A 20,411-nucleotide genomic window follows, 5' to 3' on the forward strand; every position below is an offset into this window, starting at 1 on the left:
TGTGCCATCTTCCCACCCATCAGTCACCTGGGTGCCCTGTGGAGCTGCCTCTGACAGTGCGGCCAGGCTGGTGGAGGAGGCATCCCTGCCACAGTCGGGAGTCGGACGTCCAGCAGGGGTGGCCACATCAACAACTGCACCCCAGCCGGCGGAGGATGTGCAGGCAGCAGGAGGCAGTGCACGGGCAGAGGCAGAGCAGCAGCAGCAACATGGTGGGAGCCATGAAGGCTCGGGGTCTTCGACATCGGAGGGGCAGGCATCGGCCGGAGGGCAGGAGGACCCAGGACAGAGAGTGTCTTCCGTGTGGCAGCGGTTGGGCCACGCCATAGGTGCGGAGCGGGGCGGGCGGAAGAGGCGCTGCTCACAATGGTCAGGGCGGAGAACTCCATGCGGAGGGCCCTGAGGCGGGCCGAGTGCCTCGAGGCAATCCGCAGGGGGTTGGAGGAGGACACGGCGTCGTCCCTGCGGACCTTCGGGGCCATGGAACTGGACCGCCTCCGGGACATCGAACAGGAGTTCGATGATGCCCTGGCCCGGAACACCACGGAGTGAGCCGCTGGACTTGCCCGCCGCCTTTGTATATAGTTCTTTAGTTTTAGGTTTCCTTTGTTTTTTCTTATGATTTGGAGTCGACGGACACTGCTGCACTTTTTGTATATAGTTGCTTTTTAGTTAGGTTTTTTTTTAGGTTTCCTTTGTTCAGTTGGGCTCATGGACCCTTTCGAGTTTTTTACATAGTTCTTGATTTGATAGATAGTTTTTTTACATTTGACTTTGGATGACATTTTATTGGATTATGATTTGCAGTTCTTTATTTTTATGCGGACATGCAGCTTGATTTTTTTTACTTCCCATTGTAGTTTGTTTCATTTCTTTAGCATTCTTTCTTTTTTTCAATACAATTTTGGTTTCATACTTCACTGTGTGGTATCATCTCATTGGTTTCATGCATGTCATGTTGGGTGTTTTCCCATTCAATTGCAAACATTGTGTGTGACGGACATGGGTTCATTAGCTTCATGAACATTGGGGGTGTGACATGTAATTTCCATTTCCAGGTGGGTGAATGGGTTACTTGGTAGGGCTTTTTGGCTGTGGAGGCTGACCATAACGCACATGATTGGGGATTGTGAGGACCTGGTCGAGGGTGCCCCTGGTGGCTGGGGGGTGGTGGGAGACATGAGTGGGGGCCTGGTGGGGGCTGCCCCTGCACTGCTGGGGGGTGGGGCCGGTGGGAGACATGAGTGGGGGCCTGGTGGAGGGTGCCCCTGCACTGCTGGTGGGTGGGGGGGTGGGAGACATGAGTGGGGGCCTGGTGGGGGCTGCCCCTGCACTGCTGGGGGTTGGGGGGGGTGGGAGACATGAGTGGGGGCCTGGTGGAGGGTGCCCCTGCACTGCTGGGGGGCGGGGGGGGTGGGAGACATGAGTGGGGGCCTGGTGGAGGCTGCACCTGGTGGCTGGGGGGTGGGGGTGGTGGGAGACATGAGTGGGGGCCTGGTGGAGGCTGCCCCTGCACTGCTGGAGGGTGGGGGTGGTGGGAGACATGAGTGGGGGCCTGGTGGAGGCTGCCCCTGGTGGCTGGGGGGTGGGGGTGGTGGGAGACATGAGTGGGGGCCTGGTGGAGGCTGCCCCTGCACTGCTGGTGGGTGGGGGTGGTGGGAGACATGAGTGGGGGCCTGGTGGAGGCTGCCCCTGGTGGCTGGGGGGTGGGGGTGGTGGGAGACATGAGTGGGGGCCTGGTGGAGGGTGCCCCTGGTGGCTGGGGGGTGGGGGTGGTGGGAGACATGAGTGGGGGCCTGGTGGGGGCTGCCCCTGCACTGCTGGGGGGTGGGGGGGTGGGAGACATGAGTGGGGGCCTGGTGGAGGGTGCCCCTGCACTGCTGGGGGGTGGGGGGTGGGAGACATGAGTGGGGGCCTGGTGGAGGCTGCCCCTGGTGGCTGGGGGGTGGGGGTGGTGGGAGACATGAGTGGCGGCCTGGTGGAGGCTGCCCCTGCACTGCTGGTGGGTGGGGGTGGTGGGAGACATGAGTGGGGGCCTGGTGGGGGCTGCCCCTGCACTGCTGGGGGGTGGGGGGGTGGGAGACATGAGTGGGGGCCTGGTGGGGGCTGCCCCTGCACTGCTGGGGGGTGGGGGGGTGGGAGACATGAGTGGGGGCCTGGTGGAGGCTGCCCCTGGTGGCTGGGGGGTGGAGGTGGTGGGAGACATGAGTGGGGGCCTGGTGGAGGCTGCCCCTGCACTGCTGGGTGGTGGGGGTGGTGGGAGACATGAGTGGGGGCCTGGTGGAGGGTGCCCCTGGTGGCTGGGTGGTGGGGGTGGTGGGAGACATGAGTGGGGGCCTGGTGGAGGGTGCCCCTGGTGGCTGGGGGGTGGGGGTGGTGGGAGACATGAGTGGGGGCCTGGTGGAGGGTGCCCCTGCACTGCTGGGGGGTGGGGGGGGGTGTGAGACATGAGTGGGGGCCTGGTGGAGGCTGCCCCTGGTGGCTGGGGGGTGGGGGTGGTGGGAGACATTAGTGGGGGCCTGGTGGAGGCTGCCCCTGCACTGCTTGGGGGTGGGGGGGTGGGAGAGACATGAGTGGGGGCCTGGTGGGAGCTGCCCCTGCACTGCTGGGGGGTGGTGGTGGTGGGAGATATGAGTGGGGGCCTGGTGGAGGGTGCCCCTGGTGGCTGGGTGGTGGGGGTGGTGGGAGACATGAGTGGGGGCCTGGTGGAGGGTGCCCCTGGTGGCTGGGGGGTGGGGGTGGTGGGAGACATGAGTGGGGGCCTGTTGGGGGCTGCCCCTGCACTGCTGGGGGTGGGGGTGGTGGGAGACATGAGCGGGGGCCTGGTGGAGGGTGCCCCTGGTGGCTGGGGGGTCGGGGTGGTGGGAGACATGAGTGGGGGCCTGGTGGGGGCTGCCCCTGCACTGCTGGGGGGTGGGGTGTGGGAGACATGAGTGGGGGCCTGGTGGAGGGTGCCCCTGTACTGCTGGGGGGTGGGGGGTGGGAGACATGAGTGGGGGCCTGGTGGAGGCTGCCCCTGGTGGCTGGGGGGTGGTGGGAGACATGAGTGGGGGCCTGGTGGAGGCTGCCCCTGCACTGCTGGGGGGTGGGGGTGGTGGGAGACATGAGTGGGGGCCTGGTGGAGGGTGCCCCTGGTGGCTGGGGGGTGGGGGTGGTCGGAGACATGAGTGGGGGCCTGGTGGAGGGTGCCCCTGGTGGCTGGGGGGTGGGGGTGGTGGGAGACATGAGTGGGGGCCTGGTGGAGGCTGCCCCTGGTGGCTGGGGGGTGGGGGTGGTGGGAAACATGAGTGAGGGCCTGGTGGAGGGTGCCCCTGCACTGCTGGGGGGTGGGGGTGGTGGGAGACATGAGTGGGGGCCTGGTGGAGGGTGCCCCTGGATGGTGGGGGGTGGGGGTGGTGGGAGACATGAGTGGGGGCCTGGTGGAGGGTGCCCCTGCACTGTGGGGGGTGGGGTGTTGGGAGACATGAGTGGGGGCCTGGTGGAGGGTGCCCCTGCACTGCTGGGGGGTGGGGGTGGTGGGAGACATGAGTGGGGGCCTGGTGGAGGGTGCCCCTGGTGGCTGGGTGGTGGGGGTGGTGGGAGACATGAGTGGGGGCCTGGTGGGGGCTGCCCCTGCACTGCTGGGGGGTGGGAGACATGAGTGGGGGCCTGGTGGAGGGTGCCCCTGGTGGCTGGGTGGTGGGGGTGGTGGGAGACATGAGTGGGGGCCTGGTGGAGGGTGCCCCTGGTGGCTGGGGGGTGGGGATGGTGGGAGACATGAGTGGGGGCCTGGTGGGGGCTGCCCCTGCACTGCTGGGGGGTGGGGGGTGGGAGACATGAGTGGGGGCCTGGTGGAGGCTGCCCCTGGTGGCTGGGGGGTGGGGTGGTGGGAGACATGAGTGGGGGCCTGGTGGAGGCTGCCCCTGCACTGCTGGGGGATGGGGGTGGTGGGAGACATGGTGGGGGCCTGGTGGAGGGTGCCCCTGGTGGCTGGGTGGTGGGGGTGGTGGGAGACATGAGTGGGGGCCTGGTGGAGGGTGCCCCTGGTAGCTGGGGGGTGGGGGTGGTGGGAGACATGAGTGGGGGCCTGGTGGAGGGTGCCCCTGCACTGCTGGGGGGTGGGGGGGGGGTGGGAGACATGAGTGGGGGCCTGGTGGAGGCTGCCCCTGGTGGCTGGGGGGTGGGGGTGGTGGGAGACATGAGTGGGGGCCTGGTGGAGGCTGCCCCTGCACTGCTGGGGGGTGGGGGGGTGGGAGACATGAGTGGGGCCTGGTGGGGGCTGCCCCTGCACTGCTGGGGGGTGGTGGTGGTGGGAGACATGAGTGGGGGCCTGCTGGAGGGTGCCCCTGGTGGCTGGGTGGTGGGGGTGGTGGGAGACATGAGTGGGGGCCTGGTGGAGGGTGCCCCTGGTGGCTGGGGAGTGGGGGTGGTGGGAGACATGAGTGGGGGCCTGGTGGGGGCTGCCCCTGCACTGCTGGGGGGTGGGGGTGGTGGGAGACATGAGTGGGGGCCTGGTGGAGGCTGCCCCTGGTGGCTGGGGGGTGGGGTGGTGGGAGACATGAGTGGGGGCCTGGTGGAGGCTGCCCCTGCACTGCTGGGGGATGGGGGTGGTGGGAGACATGGTGGGGGCCTGGTGGAGGGTGCCCCTGGTGGCTGGGTGGTGGGGGTGGTGGGAGACATGAGTGGGGGCCTGGTGGAGGGTGCCCCTGGTAGCTGGGGGGTGGGGGTGGTGGGAGACATGAGTGGGGGCCTGGTGGAGGGTGCCCCTGCACTGCTGGGGGGTGGGGGGGGTGGGAGACATGAGTGGGGGCCTGATGGAGGCTGCCCCTGGTGGCTGGGGGGTGGGGGTGGTGGGAGACATGAGTGGGGGCCTGGTGGAGGCTGCCCCTGCACTGCTGGGGGGTGGGGGAGTGGGAGACATGAGTGGGGCCTGGTGGGGGCTGCCCCTGCACTGCTGGGGGGTGGTGGTGGTGGGAGACATGAGTGGGGGCCTGCTGGAGGGTGCCCCTGGTGGCTGGGTGGTGGGGGTGGTGGGAGACATGAGTGGGGGCCTGGTGGAGGGTGCCCCTGGTGGCTGGGGAGTGGGGGTGGTGGGAGACATGAGTGGGGGCCTGGTGGAGGGTGCCCCTGGTGGCTGGGGGGTGGGGGTGGTGGGAGACATGAGTGGGGGCCTGGTGGGGGCTGCCCCTGCACTGCTGGGGGGTGGGGGGGGTGGGAGACATGAGTGGGGGCCTGCTGGGGGCTGCCCCTGCACTGCTGGGGGGTGGGGGGGGTGAGAGACATGAGTGGGGGCCTGGTGGAGGGTGCCCCTGCACTGCTGGGGGGTGGGGGAGGGTGCGAGACATGAGTGGGGGCCTGGTGGAGGCTTCCCCTGGGGGGTGGGGGTGGTGGGAGACATGAGTGGGGGCCTGGTGGAGGCTGCCCCTGCACTGCTGGGGGGTGGGGGTGGTGGGAGACATGAGTGGGGGCCTGGTGGAGGGTGCCCCTGTTGGCTGGGGGGTGGGGGTGGTGGGAGACATGAGTGGGGGCCTGTTGGAGGGTGCCCCTGGTGGCTGGGGGGTGGGGGTGGTGGGAGACATGAGTGGGGGCCTGGTGGAGGCTGCCCCTGGTGGCTGGGGGGTGGGGGTGGTGGGAGACATGAGTGGGGGCCTGGTGGAGGGTGCCCCTGCACTGCTGGGGGGTGGGTGTGGTGGGAGACATGAGTGGGGGCCTGGTGGAGGGTGCCCCTGGATGGTGGGGGGTGGGGATGCTGGGAGACATGAGTGGGGGCCTGGTGGGGGGTGCCCCTGCACTGCTGGGGGGTGGGGGTGGTGGGAGACATGAGTGGGGGCCTGCTGGAGGGTGCCCCTGCACTGCTGGGGGGTGGGGGTGGTGGGAGACATGAGTGGGGGTCTGGTGGAGGGTGCCCCTGGTGGCTGGGTGGTGGGGGTGGTGGGAGACATGAGTGGGGGCCTGGTGGGGGCTGCCCCTGCACTGCTGGGGGGTGGGGGTGGTGGGAGACATGAGTGGGGGCCTGGTGGAGGGTGCCCCTGGTGGCTGGGTGGTGGGGGTGGTGGGAGACATGTGTGGGGGCCTGGTGGAGGGTGCCCCTGGTGGCTGGGGGGTGGGGGTGGTGGAAGACATGAGTGGGGGCCTGGTGGGGGCTGCCCCTCCACTGCTGGGGGGTGGGGGGGTGGGAGATATGAGTGGGGGCCTGGTGGAGGGTGCCCCTGCACTGCTGGGGTGTGGGGGGGGGGTGGGAGACATGAGTGGGTGCCTGGTGGAGGCTGCCCCTGGTGGCTGGGGGGTGGGGGTGGTGGGAGACATGAGTGGGGGCCTGGTGGGGGCTGCCCCTGCACTGCTGGGGGGTGGGAGTGGTGGGAGACATGAGTGGGGCCCTGGTGGAGGGTGCCCCTGCACTGCTGGGGGGTGGGGGGGTGGGAGACATGAGTGGGGGCCTGGTGGAGGGTGCCCCTGGTGGCTGGGTGGTGGGGGTGGTGGGAGACATGAGTGGGGGCCTGGTGGGGGCTGCCCCTGCACTGCTGGGGGGTGGGGGTGGTGGGAGACATGAGTGGGGGCCTGGTGGAGGGAGCCCCTGGTGGCTGGGTGGTGGGGGTGGTGGGAGACATGAGTGGGGGCCTGGTGGAGGGTGCCCCTGGTGGCTGGGGGGTGGGGGTGGTGGGAGACATGAGTGGGGGCCTGGTGGGGGCTGCCCCTGCACTGCTGGGGGGTGGGGGGGGGTGGGAGACATGAGTGGGGGCCTGGTGGAGGGTGCCCCTGCACTGCTGGGGGGTGGGGGGGTGGGAGACATGAGTGGGGGCCTGGTGGAGGCTGCCCCTGGTGGCTGGGGGGTGGGGGTGGTGGGAGACATGAGTGGGGGCCTGGTGGAGGCTGCCCCTGCACTGCTGTGGGGTGTGGGTGGTGGGAGACATGAGTGGGGGCCTGGTGGAGGGTGCCCCTGGTGGCTGGGTGGTGGGGGTGGTGGGAGACATGAGTGGGGGCCTGGTGGAGGGTGCCCCTGGTGGCTGGGGGGTGGGGGTGGTGGGAGACATGAGTGGGGGCCTGGTGGAGGGTGCCCCTGCACTGCTGGGGGGTGGGGGGGTGGGAGACATGAGTGGGGGCCTGGTGGAGGCTGCCCCTGCACTGCTGGGGGGTGGGGGTGGTGGGAGACATGAGTGGGGGCCTGGTGGAGGGTGCCCCTAATGGCTGGGTGGTGGGGGTGGTGGGAGACATGAGTGGGGGCCTGGTGGGGGCTGGCCATGGTGGCTGGGGGGTGGGGGTGGTGGGAGACATGCATTGTTGATCAGTAGTGCAAGGTGACATGTGGGTTGGCTGGGGGGAATGCCCATGGTGGATGGGCTGCCTGCGGGACATGAGCAGGGGTGCAGGGTAGTCCCCCGTGGTGTGGGCTGCCTGCAGGGGCCGTGGAATCGCATGTGGAACTTCCCGTGCACCCATGGAATACACGTACCCTGCTCGCACTGGGCCAATCGCGTGTGGAACTTCCCGCGCACCCATGTAATACACGTACCCTGCCGAAATCGCGTGTGAGACTTCCCGTGCACCCCGGTATACACGCACACGTAATTTTTTGTCAGCAGGTGTCCCTGTTTGTGGGTACCCCTTTGCACGTCATTTGTCCTGGAGGGCCACAGTATAGGACATTCTTCATGGCTGTATATAGGTGCTATTTGTTGGCGCACCTTTTGGCGCACATTTCTTCCAGGCGCAGAGACGCTACCGCCTGCTTTCTTGTGGCGGTCGTGTTTGTGCCTGTGCGCTGGTTTGAGCGTGCGCTTTTTTGCCCTATTCTATTCCATGAATACGTGTTGTAGGCGAGCGTGTGGGCGTTCCGCGCACTTGTACCCTGTACTTCCCCCGTGACGCCCACGTTTTGGCAAGTTGTTCCCCATTCCGAGTGTTACGCCCCGTGTTCCGCCTACTTTTGTTGCGTGCGCCGCGCTATGTGCGATTTTCGCTGTGGCCTGTGCGATTTTCGCTGTGACCTGGCGCACGCTGTTAGATGGCCTGTGCGCCAACGTGCGCCGCGCACTTTTTTTTCGCACATCCGATGGTTTTCTCGCGCACGGCCTTTCATGAATCGATGTGCGCTGCTTTTCGTGCGATTTTCGCACTTGCACTGCGATTTTCGCTATTCCACTGCGATTCGCACGTTTTTGCCCACTTGCGCCGCGCTAATTATTCCGTGAATCGGCCTGTGAGTAAACAGTGAACCTCCTGTTTGTTTGGGTCCCCATTCAGGTTCCACAAAAAATATTGTGTTTACTCAGATCATGCTGCTCTTATTTATAAGACCCAGGGAGGCCCTGAGTCTTTGTTATGTAAGTGGTGGGGGCTGCTGTTGTCACAGCCCCCGGCCGGATAGCTGACTGTCTGGCCCCCTGGTAGGGGCAGGTCTTTGAACCTGGGCCCTGCCTGACTGTTGGTTTCCTTTTGGTGCTTAGCACCTTGCTGTTTGGAGGAAGGGTGAGGTGATGCGAATGGAGGAACACCTTGAGCAAGACTCCAAGCAGAGTGTTGGCCGGGCCTAGGCAGCGAGCAAAATAGGGGGTGGAACATGGACAATGAGGAGTAACAGGTGAACACGTAGGCGTGTTGAGGGATGGTCCACGGTCAAGCAATTGCATGCCCATACCAACACAAATAAACACGTATTCATGGATTCAAACTCTGAAAGTCTGAACTCTGAAAGTCGAGTCACGAAAATGTTCACGCAAATCCTGGCACACTCCCACCACCTGATAGCAGGTGTAAACATCAGCGTGCATCTATAAAGCATGCAATACACACCAAATAAAATGTATCCTGCCAAGATGTATCCAGCATTTGTCGGATCAATCGTGCCCGCACACCGCAGGGGGAGGAGGATGGCCAGGGCCTGGATCTTCAACCCAAATACCACCCTCTTCGGGATGCCGGGTGACCAGGTCTATGGCAGATACAGGTTCCCCACCCATATCATTCTAGACCTGGTCAGGGAGTGGGAACATGGGGTTTCATCACCCACCTTGTGCTCCCAGGCCCTTGGCCCCCTACAAAAAGTGTTCACTGTCTTAAATATCATGGCAACTAGATCCTTCCAGCGGACCACTGCCATAGTAGGCAACAGTTCCCAAGCCACACAGTCACGCTGCCTGCACCAGGTGCTGGCGTGCATAACTTCACAACCTTTGTGCGCTACCACATCTATATGCCAAGAACACTGGTAGAAATGGAAAGAGTAATGCATGACCTCTGTGCTGTGGATGTGCTTCCTCCGAGTGCTCGGTGCAATAGATTGCACCCATGTTGCGCTACATCCCCCCAAAATGACAGAGCGCATATGCCGCAACTGCAAACATTGACGCTCATTCAATGTTCAGGTGTGTGTGATGCCAAGGGCATCATAACCGAAGTGTATGCAAACTATCCAGAAAGCACACACAACAGTTATATATTCCGGATGTCTTGACAACACCAGAACATGGTAGCTGGCAAGCATGGGAATGCATAGCTCATTGGTGAGTATGAATGAAATGCACATGCATGCACATTGCACACTTACCAATAGACACTGACAACAAAGGATAATGGAATATATGTATACATTTACAGGGGGCAGTGCCTTCCCACTGAACACATTCATGATGCCCCCTATTCAGAATCCCACCACACCAGCTGAGGTAAGCTACAATACTGACCATGTAGCGACTAGGAGCATAGTGGAGTGCACATTTGGAGTGCTTAAGTCACGTTTCTGCTCCCTTGATCACTCTGGTGGAGTGTTGCTATATGCACCACCAGTTGTGTGCAGGATCATTGCAGCAGCATGTGTCCTGCACAATGTTGTAACACAGCGTGCCGTCCTAGTGGCCATGCTGCTGGGCCACCGCCCGCACCCACAGGCATGACCCTTGAGCATGGCTGGCCAAAGGGCATGTGTAGAGGCTGCACGTACCCAGCTGGTGCAATCCTACTATACGTAAAGTCCTGCCCCGGTCGAGTGCACACAATGAATCCACATTCCAGGTGCCATTCAATGATGACCACGGGCCAATCCTCTGTGCCCATAAAAACACCCTCAAAATGTGCCCTCAGGAGGGCAAGATTGTGCGCATCCATTAGACATGAAACAACATGCACAAAGTGTGTCCAAATGAAAGTCACGTAAGTGGGACTATACAAGCACCACCATGTGAAGCAAGGAGTGAAACCACCCCTGAGGCACAAAAATATCACTAATGTCCAAGAAAATATCACCCAAAATATGTGTTGCCACAGATAAATTCAGCAACTTGACAGCTATCAGTTAAGAGCAGCTAGGCATTCATGTACTCCAAATGTATCATTTCCACCAATCCCCATAGCCCAATGCAATAGGGTTGCACACCTGTTTGAGAATGTGCATGACAGGCACACATATATTCTTGTTCCTCTGAGCGCAAAAGCAGTGGTGTCAGGATCCATATGTGCCATACATGCAACCAATATGGACACAATGCACCCCATATTAAAACATACACTGAACAGGACACACTTGACAAGTAAAACAAAGTGATTGACACACCCAAATTGACACATTCACAGATGCCACAAGAAACATAGACATTTAATAGCAAAATCAACAGTGTGTCATGACCATAAGCAGCATGTCACTGCACCTTTCACCAACAAAGTCACAGCAACTGCAAATAACAGTGTACATGTAGTACACCGAAAACAACACATCACAATAGACAAACTACATGACGACTATTACATGGACAACAACTGTACTGCACGTAGACCCCAAACCTCACACATGATACCACAAGTAGTAAGGCACAGTACTATCCTGAAGCCAATTAACCCATGCAAGGAAAGCTCTGGACCTGCAATGTTTGTTACACAACAAAAAACACGTACACTGGTCAACCCATTCCCTGAATGCAACCATGCACCGAATACTAAGTGACATCTAAGTAGTCATTATGAATAATAACAACCAAAGAGCAACAAAAGTGCACTGCAAGAGAAATGTGTATCAAACCTGTTTCCTGTCCATGCATATGACTGCAAGTATCCCCTCAAGTCCGCACCATCTACCTCGGACCAGTGTGGCAAACCCATGGCAGAAAGGCAGAGGGCTGTCAACTTCATTGGCAAAGAAGTTGACATCCTGATGGATAAGGTCCTGAAGAATTGTGTACCCTCTTCAACCCAGCTTATCAACGCTGCAATGAATGTGTAGAAAACCCAACAGTCTTCTTCCTCTCTGCTGCGAGCAGAGTGGAAAGATCGGGAAAGAATGCCAAGAGAGAAGAACACCAGTAGGCGAGAGAGGATATTTCTCCTCCTCTATTGTAATTCCCTCTCCTGATGTCCCCTCAGTTGGTGAACGACAGTGACATTCCACCTCAACCTCATCCCAATCATGTCGTCCTCTGAAATATAACATCTACAATCTGAAATTCCCAATCTACTTTTATAAACCACTACAGTTCCCATAACCACCCTGTTCATTCCGCCAAACCGATATAAAACATTGTGACAAAACTAAAAGGAATACCGCTGACTCTTTCCTGACATGTCCCAACACGGGTTAGGCAACGTCAGGCAAGTGATCAGAATCACACGCTCCTGATGGCTTTTTCCTTTCTCCACAGTGATGAAAGGTGTAGCACGAAAGCACACGATGAGCAAGGCAAACCACACGACGAGACAACGAGACAGCTTTCCCAGTACGGCAATTCAGGAGGAGGAGAAAGGTGGCGAGAACCAAAGGGGCGACAAGGAGAGAAGTGACCATTCCAACCCAGACCCATGAAGCCACCGTGAAAGGAATCGTAAGACCGGGAACAATAGCCAGTGTGTGTTGCAGCAGATGTGAACATTAAACAAAGCCCTCCTACTGATAATCAGAACAGGGAGAGATGCTTGCTACCATGATACTGTCCTTGACTCCAGACACAAGAAAAGCCATGCGGTTCATCATAGCTGGTGAGTTGAGGGGAGAACAAATTAGAAACCAAATTGTGTTAAATGAGAGTCGCAAACAGGCAAATTAAGGGACGTTCAAAGAACTGTTAACATTAATGGAAAACCAGCTTCAGAGAGGTCAGGCACCACGTGGGTGCTCATTCGAGAGACTCTGGTTGATCCCATGTTTGTTGAAAATTCCGATACACGAAGTCCCTAGGGGAGCCATAAGGGAAAGGTCAAAGTGGGCATACAGGGGTTTAGCAAAAACACATGTACAGTCGAAAGTCTTTGACCTGCACGTAATTGGAAAGCTAAGGGAGATGAATCCCGCAAAGTAAGAAAAGAGAAAGAACTGTGTGATTGGCAAGAGTTGGCAAGAGTTGGCAAGAGTGAACCCGATGGAAGGATGCCGATAAAACGGGGTAAAGCCTGAAGTCCCCATGAACCGAGTGTTGACAAGAGTGAACCTGACAGCGGGATGTCCACACTGAACAATTTAAAAAGACATTAAGGGCCTCATTACACGGATGGCAGTAAGGATTTACCGGTACCGGTAAAATACCGGTACCGGTAAATCCTTACCGCCTTACTACGAGGTCCCTTTGCGGGTTGGGGGATTTAACGCCTGCTTTTTGCAGGCATTAAAAACCAACCCGCAAAGGGACCCAGGGAGCTAATTACGGTACCGCAATTAGCGCCTTCCCCATTCCCATTATGCCCTATGGGGCAAAAATGGGAATGGGGAAGGGCAATGGTGGAAGGGGGAATTACCGCCCAGCCAACCTTGGAATGGGGCGGTAATTCCCCTTTCCGCCAAGGCGGTACCGGTATTTTACCGGCATGAACCATGGCGCTAATAGCGCCATGGTTCTCCGCCATCCGTGTAATGAGGCCCTAAGACTTGTGAATGCCACAGGAATGCCACAGGTGACATTTTTCTGCAAAAAGCTGTTGTGAACCCGACGGAGGGAGGCAAATATTTGAGAAGGGTCTGAGCTCGGAAATGGGAGATACAGCAGTGAAAAGCCATCCAGCGGTGAAAAGCCATTACCCACCGACAAAAGCCATAGTGAATCTGACTAAGAGAGGCAAACACTCAAGAAGGGTCTGAGCCCAGAAGAGGGGGATCCAGGGGTGAAAAGTCATACCCAATGACACTGTGGGCCTCATTACATGGAAGGCGGTAAGGGTTAACGGTCACCGGTAAGGGTACCGGTGACCGTTAACCCTTACAGCCTTACTACGAGGTCCCTTTGAGGGACCCGACTTAAACGCCTGGTGTAGACCAGCCGTTCAAGTTGGGACACGCAAAGGGACCTTGGTGCTAATTACGGTACCGCAATTTGCGGTACCGTAATTAACACCTTCCCCATTCCCATTATGCCTTATGGGGCAAAAATGGAAATGGGGAAGGGCTACGGAGAAAGGGGGAATTACTGCCCCGCCAACCTCGGAATGGGGTGGTAATTCCCCTTTTCTCCATGGTGTTACCGGTATGGTACCGGCGGCAACCATGGTGCTAATAGCACCATGGTTTACCACCTTCCGTGTAATGAGGCCCTGTATGTGATTTCAATCTGGCACACACCCAAGTCTCGCCCAGCATGTAGTGTGCAAATGAAACACTTATTTATTTTTATCTATAAATTCAATATTCTGAATGCTCTACCACTCATATCACACCCTTCTCCTGAGACCCCGCCGGTCACACTGAACCAGGAATCAGGCTAGTTTGCAAAGGTAAATATTTCTTTAATTATTTACAATTTATAATATATTTTAATAGGTAGCAACAATCACCAATGGGGTGACAGAACACTGAATAATATCTTTAATGCACTGGGAATCAGGTAATGAACACAAAAAGAATGCAGCAAAGAAAAGAATACTTTTGGGTTGGTTTGGAACAGATAGCACTGTGGTTAAAGGTTCCCCCTGCAACAACCCTCAACCCACCAATAGGCAATTTAAATAGATGTGAGGAGATAGCAGGTACTTAGGAATAACACATATCATACAGAATATCACTCCCACCTTCCCCCTTTAAACACAAGAGAAAACGGAACTGACTTTTCAACTGTCAGCATGGCTTTCAAATTGGCTGAGCAAAAACACCAAATGTGGTAAAAAATGCTTAAATTATTATACATTTCTACAGGAGCCGCTTTGTAAGATGCAAGCAATGCACAAGCAATGATTTAATTGAAATAAAACATTTGAAATCTCAAAGTCAAAGTCGGAAATAATTTAAAGCTAATTCACACGTGTAAAACTCTTCAAAATGTCAATTCGCGGCAAACATTTCATTATGCGATTTTTGAAATAATCAGAGTTACACAAACAAGATGACCATGAAAATGGCGCTTTAGCAACTAGACAGAATAAGATGCACTAAAGATTTTGACACTTTACAGGTTATGAAAGTGGGGATAGTTCAGAGATTAGAGTGGAACAAGATAAGCAAGGTAAAAAATAGTTCTCTAGCATCCTATTAATACTCACAATCCACTGGGATTTAAGATTTTTGGACAGTGTCTGGTATGTACAGGGGCACGCTGTACCCCACTGCCGGTCTTGTCATTAAAGGATATATTTTGGTTGTATCGCCCTCAGCTGTGGTTGTTGTGCACTCGCCCTTTGGCGTTTCGCTTACCTCTTCCTGTGCTTCTGTTTTTCAGTTGGTCTTTCTTTACCTACCTCTGCTGTGGGGGTAACTTCCTCGAACATTCACCATAGATCTAGCACTTCCCTTCTATTCTGTAACTGCTTTCCCTTATATCTTGTTAGCAAGTGCGTAGACACTAAATCTAACACTCTCTTATCAAATGACCCTCATTCTGGCCAAATCGGTGTTACACTGTCTCCTTTTATCTCTGTCAACCATTGATCATGGTAGTTTTGTATCTTTTCACCGTTTAATGGAAGGTGTTGACAAATATGAGCTAGGGGTGGTATTCCCCATATGACGATGTTTCTCCCCTTTATCACCATTCCACCCACTCGTCCTTTCTTTTAGACAAACACTATATCAAGTGCTTCTCAATTACTAGTAGTTTTTATGTATCAACATTCACTGTTACTTTTGTAATTATTGCATTTCCAAATTCAACAGTTCACTTTCACATGTGTACCACTTTACCAATAAATCAATTACAATACTTTGATATTCTTGACCAAAAAATAGACAGAACATGGAAACACATATAACACATAACATGCACATGCAATACCTGTGCGCTTTTATTTCCTCTTTGTTCCTGTTACCAACCCTTTCCCCTTTCCACCTACTCTTCTCATTCGCTCCCCACCTCTTACACCCTTTTACTCTTCCCCAGAAATTCTTTCTTACACGAAAAAGAATATTCTAAATAACTACTCAGAGTCTACTCAATATACGAGACCCCTACTATTTTTTCTTTATCTTCTCTTATTTTATCTGCACTGGACAAGACAATGCTACGCGGTGCAGCCTTCTACCCCGCTCGGGCTAGGATACCTCTTCTCTTCTTCTTCTCACTTCTCACGAAACCTAATGGCCATATAAAGGACAGATCAGAAAAGCCTCATCATCACTCACACAGGCCCTACTCTTCACTATAACCCATTACCACTTGTTCCCCTGTTCCCTTCTATTCCCCCTTAACTTTCCTTGGTCACCGTTCGCGGTCTGACCCCAGTCAGGTCCGCACCACAACCAAGCCGTGGCCCACCTTGGCGAGCAGCTTTTCAGTCCGGTATTCGTCAACCGGGAACCCTTGACCGTTTCTCGTAGTGCGCACAGGCGGGTCGGCCGCGGAGGCAATGGTTTTGCTGAGGGATGTCCCGGATCTCGCCGCACAGTGCGGGCCTCGAGGCACCTCTCCAAATCATGTCGCAGGGGGTCACCAAATGTTTGTGCCCTCCCCGTCTTCAACGTGCAAGAGAATAAAATGGACACTCCCCGGACGGGAAATAAGGCAAAGAGAGCAGGCTGCGAGAGTTCAAGGAAAAGTTTATCTAGATCTCTGAGAGCGCTCTGGCAAAATTAATGTTACAGTACATTATATAGGCACAATGATACATCTAACATATGATGCTACTTTGGACCCAGATTGGTCAGCCAGGGTGGCGTCTTAGGTGTGGGCATCATCTCTTCCCCCTGGTTGGTTGTTTGGTTGGCGGGAGGATGGGCGTTAGATATCTCAACTCCGAATGGGTGAAGGTCAGGTCGCCGTGAAGCAGGGTGGTCACTATCTAAGCTAATGAATACATTCTAAATAATGCATGCACTAAATAACAATTGTTCAAAAGACTCTCAGTAGTTTATCATGTCACTATACAAATTACACAGGTGTCTATATCATCTATAACATTTGGATTATACAGGTCACAGGTTAAGGGTCTTGACCACTATAATACACTAATTTAACTGTAGGTTTAGTTTCGCAAAAATAAAATCTCAGGTATGTGGAATTTGTTAGTATTAGGCACGATATACTGCAGCAGGGGTCTAATGTTATTTGGGAGTCTGCTGGGTGGGCATCATGGCATGGTCAGTGGTCTGGCACATGAAAGGAATATCTCGCGGGTACACAGGGAAAGAATGGCAGAAAGTTTCCATCGGCGAGGGTGCGGGGGCAAGGACATGTTTGTGGAGATGAACAAGCTATGTGCTTAGTTCATGCTGGTTCATATGCAGGACAGTGATCTCAGAGGAAGACTTATGTGATACATTTATTAGTTGTTGCAAATACCTCCGGCTTCAGCGTGAGAATGGAGCCGCAGAGTTTTCCAGTCAGAGTGGGAACGAAGGTGGGGGCCATGTGCTCTGTGTGCCTGACCGCAGTGAGGAGAGGGAGAGAAGCATTTCGTACTATCACAGTGAGGCCTGGTCACCAAGATGGATTCGAAAGGGAGCACAAAAATGGATACCCTGTGTCGTGCTCAGTGGTCCCATCTACACGGAAGTCAACTAAAGTTAACATTGCATAAGGGCAAGGGGCGAACCCACTACTGGAGGCACTTGGTCCAAGTTTTGGACTGAGAAGTGAAGGCAGAGAGGGGGCTACTGGCCCTTCGCTCCCACACAACAGTCAAGGTTCTGGTCAATGGATTGGGCCTATCAAAGAAGGACAGCACATCAGGCGTGGGACTGGATCAGCTAGGCTGGTCACCGGAGTTGCACAGGATCTGCCCTTCTTGTTTCTGGGTATTCAAATCAGCGGGATAGCGAGTTCATCAGGCAAGCCTTATGGTAGCAAGCCAGATAGTTTTAGTATGCTAGTTCAGGATGCTTTCTCACTACACAGCGCTGCACTCGGTTGTGAGAATAAGTTTGAGGATTGAGGTCTTGCGGAAAATGGTTCAGCTACTGCTTGGCAAGATTCTTGGCATCTGGATCTGGAAGGATGTTAAAGGCTGGATGTATTTGTATTTGTATTTATTTATTTGTATTGCGCACCTTGCCCGGAGGCTTGCGGGCGCATGTTTAGTAGGCAGTTACAAGTTGCAGAGGAGAAGTTACATGTTCCAGGAGAAGAGGTTAACAGTTACATAGGCAGTGATACAGAATAACATGAACGGTGAAAATGACAATGATACAGTATAACATAACGGGTGAAAAAGACATAGATAATAACAACAAAGTAGCAGTACCCAAGGTTACAGTAGAAGGGTACGCGCTGTGAGCAGTTACAAATTTACAAGATGTCTTGTTCCCGTAACCAAAGTTTAGCTTTGGTTTTGAATACGTGGCAAAGCGGAATGTTCCTTAGTGCATTGGGGAGTGAGTTCCAGAGCTTGGCAGCAAGGACCGGAAAACTTGACCCTCCTGACGAGCGTAATTTGAAGCTGGGGATGTCCAAAGTGTGCACCTGGGCAGCTCTCAAGGGTCTGGTGGCTGTGTGATGCGAGAAACGTGATATTAAGTAGGCTGGAGCTGCATTGTTCTGTGCCTTGTGTGTGAGCACAAGTGATTTGAGTGATATGCGGTGCAAGATAGGTGACCACTGGATGTTGCGTCTGATAGTGGCTATGTGATTCCGTCTAGGTATGTTGAATGCTGCCCTAATGGCGTTGTTTTGTGTGACCTGTAGTTTGTCCAGATTTCTTTGGCTCGTCCCAAGGTATAGGGCATTGCAATAGTCTATTTTGGATAAGATGAAGGTTCTCGCGAGGGTCAGACAATTGTCTGGAGTCAGGAATGGCCTGCAGGCTGTAATCAATTTGCAGGTGTAGGACGATGCAGAGACAACTGCATTGGTTTGTCGCGTGAGGGACAGGGTAGAATCAAGGTAGATTCCTAGAGTTTTGGTGACATTGGCCACTTTGATGTCAATCCCGTCAATAGTGAAGGAATTGTAGTTGGCGTCAAGTTTCGCGAGTTTAGTTTGGGAGCCCAGGATGATTAACTCTGTTTTTTCGTCGTTAAGGCAGAGCCCATGATTGGCCATCCAGGCCTGGATGACGGAGTAGACCGTATTAAGAGATTTTGAGTCGGTTACAAAATCACCAGTGATAGGGATGAGTATCTGGGTGTCATCCGCATAATTAGTGTAGGAGACACCCAGATAATCAAGGATATCAAAGAGTGGTTTAGTAAACACATTGTAAAGGGTGGGAGATACACAGGATCCTTGTGGGACTCCACAGGGGATGTGGGAGGGGTCAGCCGCTGCTAGTGGAGAGAAGACCCTCATGGTTCTGTTGGCAAGGAATGAACTGATCCAAGAAGTGGCTGCTTCCGAGAAGTGGGCGGCGATTTTGAGATGATGACAGAGAATTTGGTGGTCAACCAGGTCGAAGGCAGCTGAGAGATCAAGGAGGAGCAGGAGTGCCAATTTGCCCTTGTCTTTCAGGTCCTCGATTTGGGTTTTCAGGTCCAGTAAAGCTGTCTCAGTGCCATGCCTGGGACGGAAACCAGATTGTCTCAGCCCTAGTAGATTGTTGCGTTCGAGATACTCCTGGATTTGGAGATAGGCTGCGCGGTCAAGGATTTTAAGCAGGAAAGGCACAGTGGTGATGGGCCTGTAGTTTGAAGGGTTGCTGGGGTCAAGATTGGCTTTTTTAATTAATGGTATGACCCAGGCATCCTTAAGGTTGTCAGGTATGGTGCTTGATTCAAAGGAGGCATTTATGAAGGAGGTAATAAATGGGGCGAGCTTGGGTGCGGCTTCCTTAATGATGACAGCGGGGCATGCATCACCTTGGCAATTGGAAGGTTTTAGTTTAGATATAATGATTTCTACTTCCTTGATGGAGAGGGGAGAGAAGCTGAATGGTTTGAAGTTGTGTTTGAGTGCTTGTATTTTATAGTTCAGGGTGGTGCTCGTTGAGCTTGAGAGGTAGTTTTTTTTTGCTTTGATTTTAGTTTGGAGAGTGGTGATTTTGTCTAGTAAAGCTTTTTGGATATTTGTACACCAATCAGTGTCAGGGGTACACTTATTGAGAGGAGCGATAGGGGACTCCAGTTCCTTAAGTATCTTAAACAGTTCCTTAGTGTTAGAGCGGGCTTGGGTGATTCTTTTATTATAAGCTTCCTTTTTGGCAGCAAGGATGGCTTCTTTATAGGCCAGGGTGGCTAGCGTAAGATTATTTTTGTTGGCCAGGGAGGGGATACTTTTCCATGAGGCCTCTGCTGTTGAATGCTGGAACAAAGTGCTTCTCTGAAATCAGAATAGTGAGTCAGTCAGTGAGTCTCTGCTGAGAGGATTTCCCTTCCCTTGGAGGAAACCTGTTTTTCCACTTCTTGCAGGCCCAGCCAGGCTAATTTATTCTTAATTTCTTGATTTAAAATCCTGCAGAAACCAAACTTGTCGCATCATATGACATAGATAAATTACTTTCTTAGCTTTAAACCTGTGGAATCAAAAACAACTGAGATCTGTATTCCTTTTAGCACCAATTCTTTTATATTTGCTAATCCGACAGATTTTTAGTTTAGATAACTTTGAGGTTTAATCAGGAGAACCCATCTGACAGGGCTGTCATTCACAGGCAGCCCAGTGTGCTGCACACAGATTTTGACAGGGGCTGTCCTTCACAGGCAATCCAGTTTTTTCTGAGAAAATGTTTTGCTCTTCACATTTTAGGACTTTGTACATTCACAGTGCTTCATTAGATTAAATGAATTTTAGCGCCAAGCAAGATTTTGAGTGTAGAAACAGTATTATGTACAGGCCTTTTGGAGTTTTAGCAGCAAAGTAAAAGTAATTTCCAGGCGAATTTTGGAGTTTTACTTGCAAAGCACTGCTGCTCCCTCTGCACTCCATGTTTATTTGTCATGGATCCCACTTGCACATTTTCTGCTGCGTTTGCTCTATTACACCAAACATGCACCATGGGTGGCCGGTTGTGCAGCCATCTTTCTGTGTGTTGGAAAATGCAGTTTTGGAGGTTTTGGCGCACACAAGAATTTTGCTGCCATTGTTGCTGTTTCTTGCACCATAAATAGCAGAGTGATGCCGCAGAGTATAGCATAGTGGTTCAATACATCCCACAAATCCCCGCTCCTG

This window comes from Ambystoma mexicanum, chromosome 6p, assembly GCF_040938575.1.
Source record: "Ambystoma mexicanum isolate Mex_15411 chromosome 6p, UKY_AmexF1_1, whole genome shotgun sequence".
In the NCBI taxonomy this organism is placed as follows: domain Eukaryota; kingdom Metazoa; phylum Chordata; class Amphibia; order Caudata; family Ambystomatidae; genus Ambystoma; species Ambystoma mexicanum.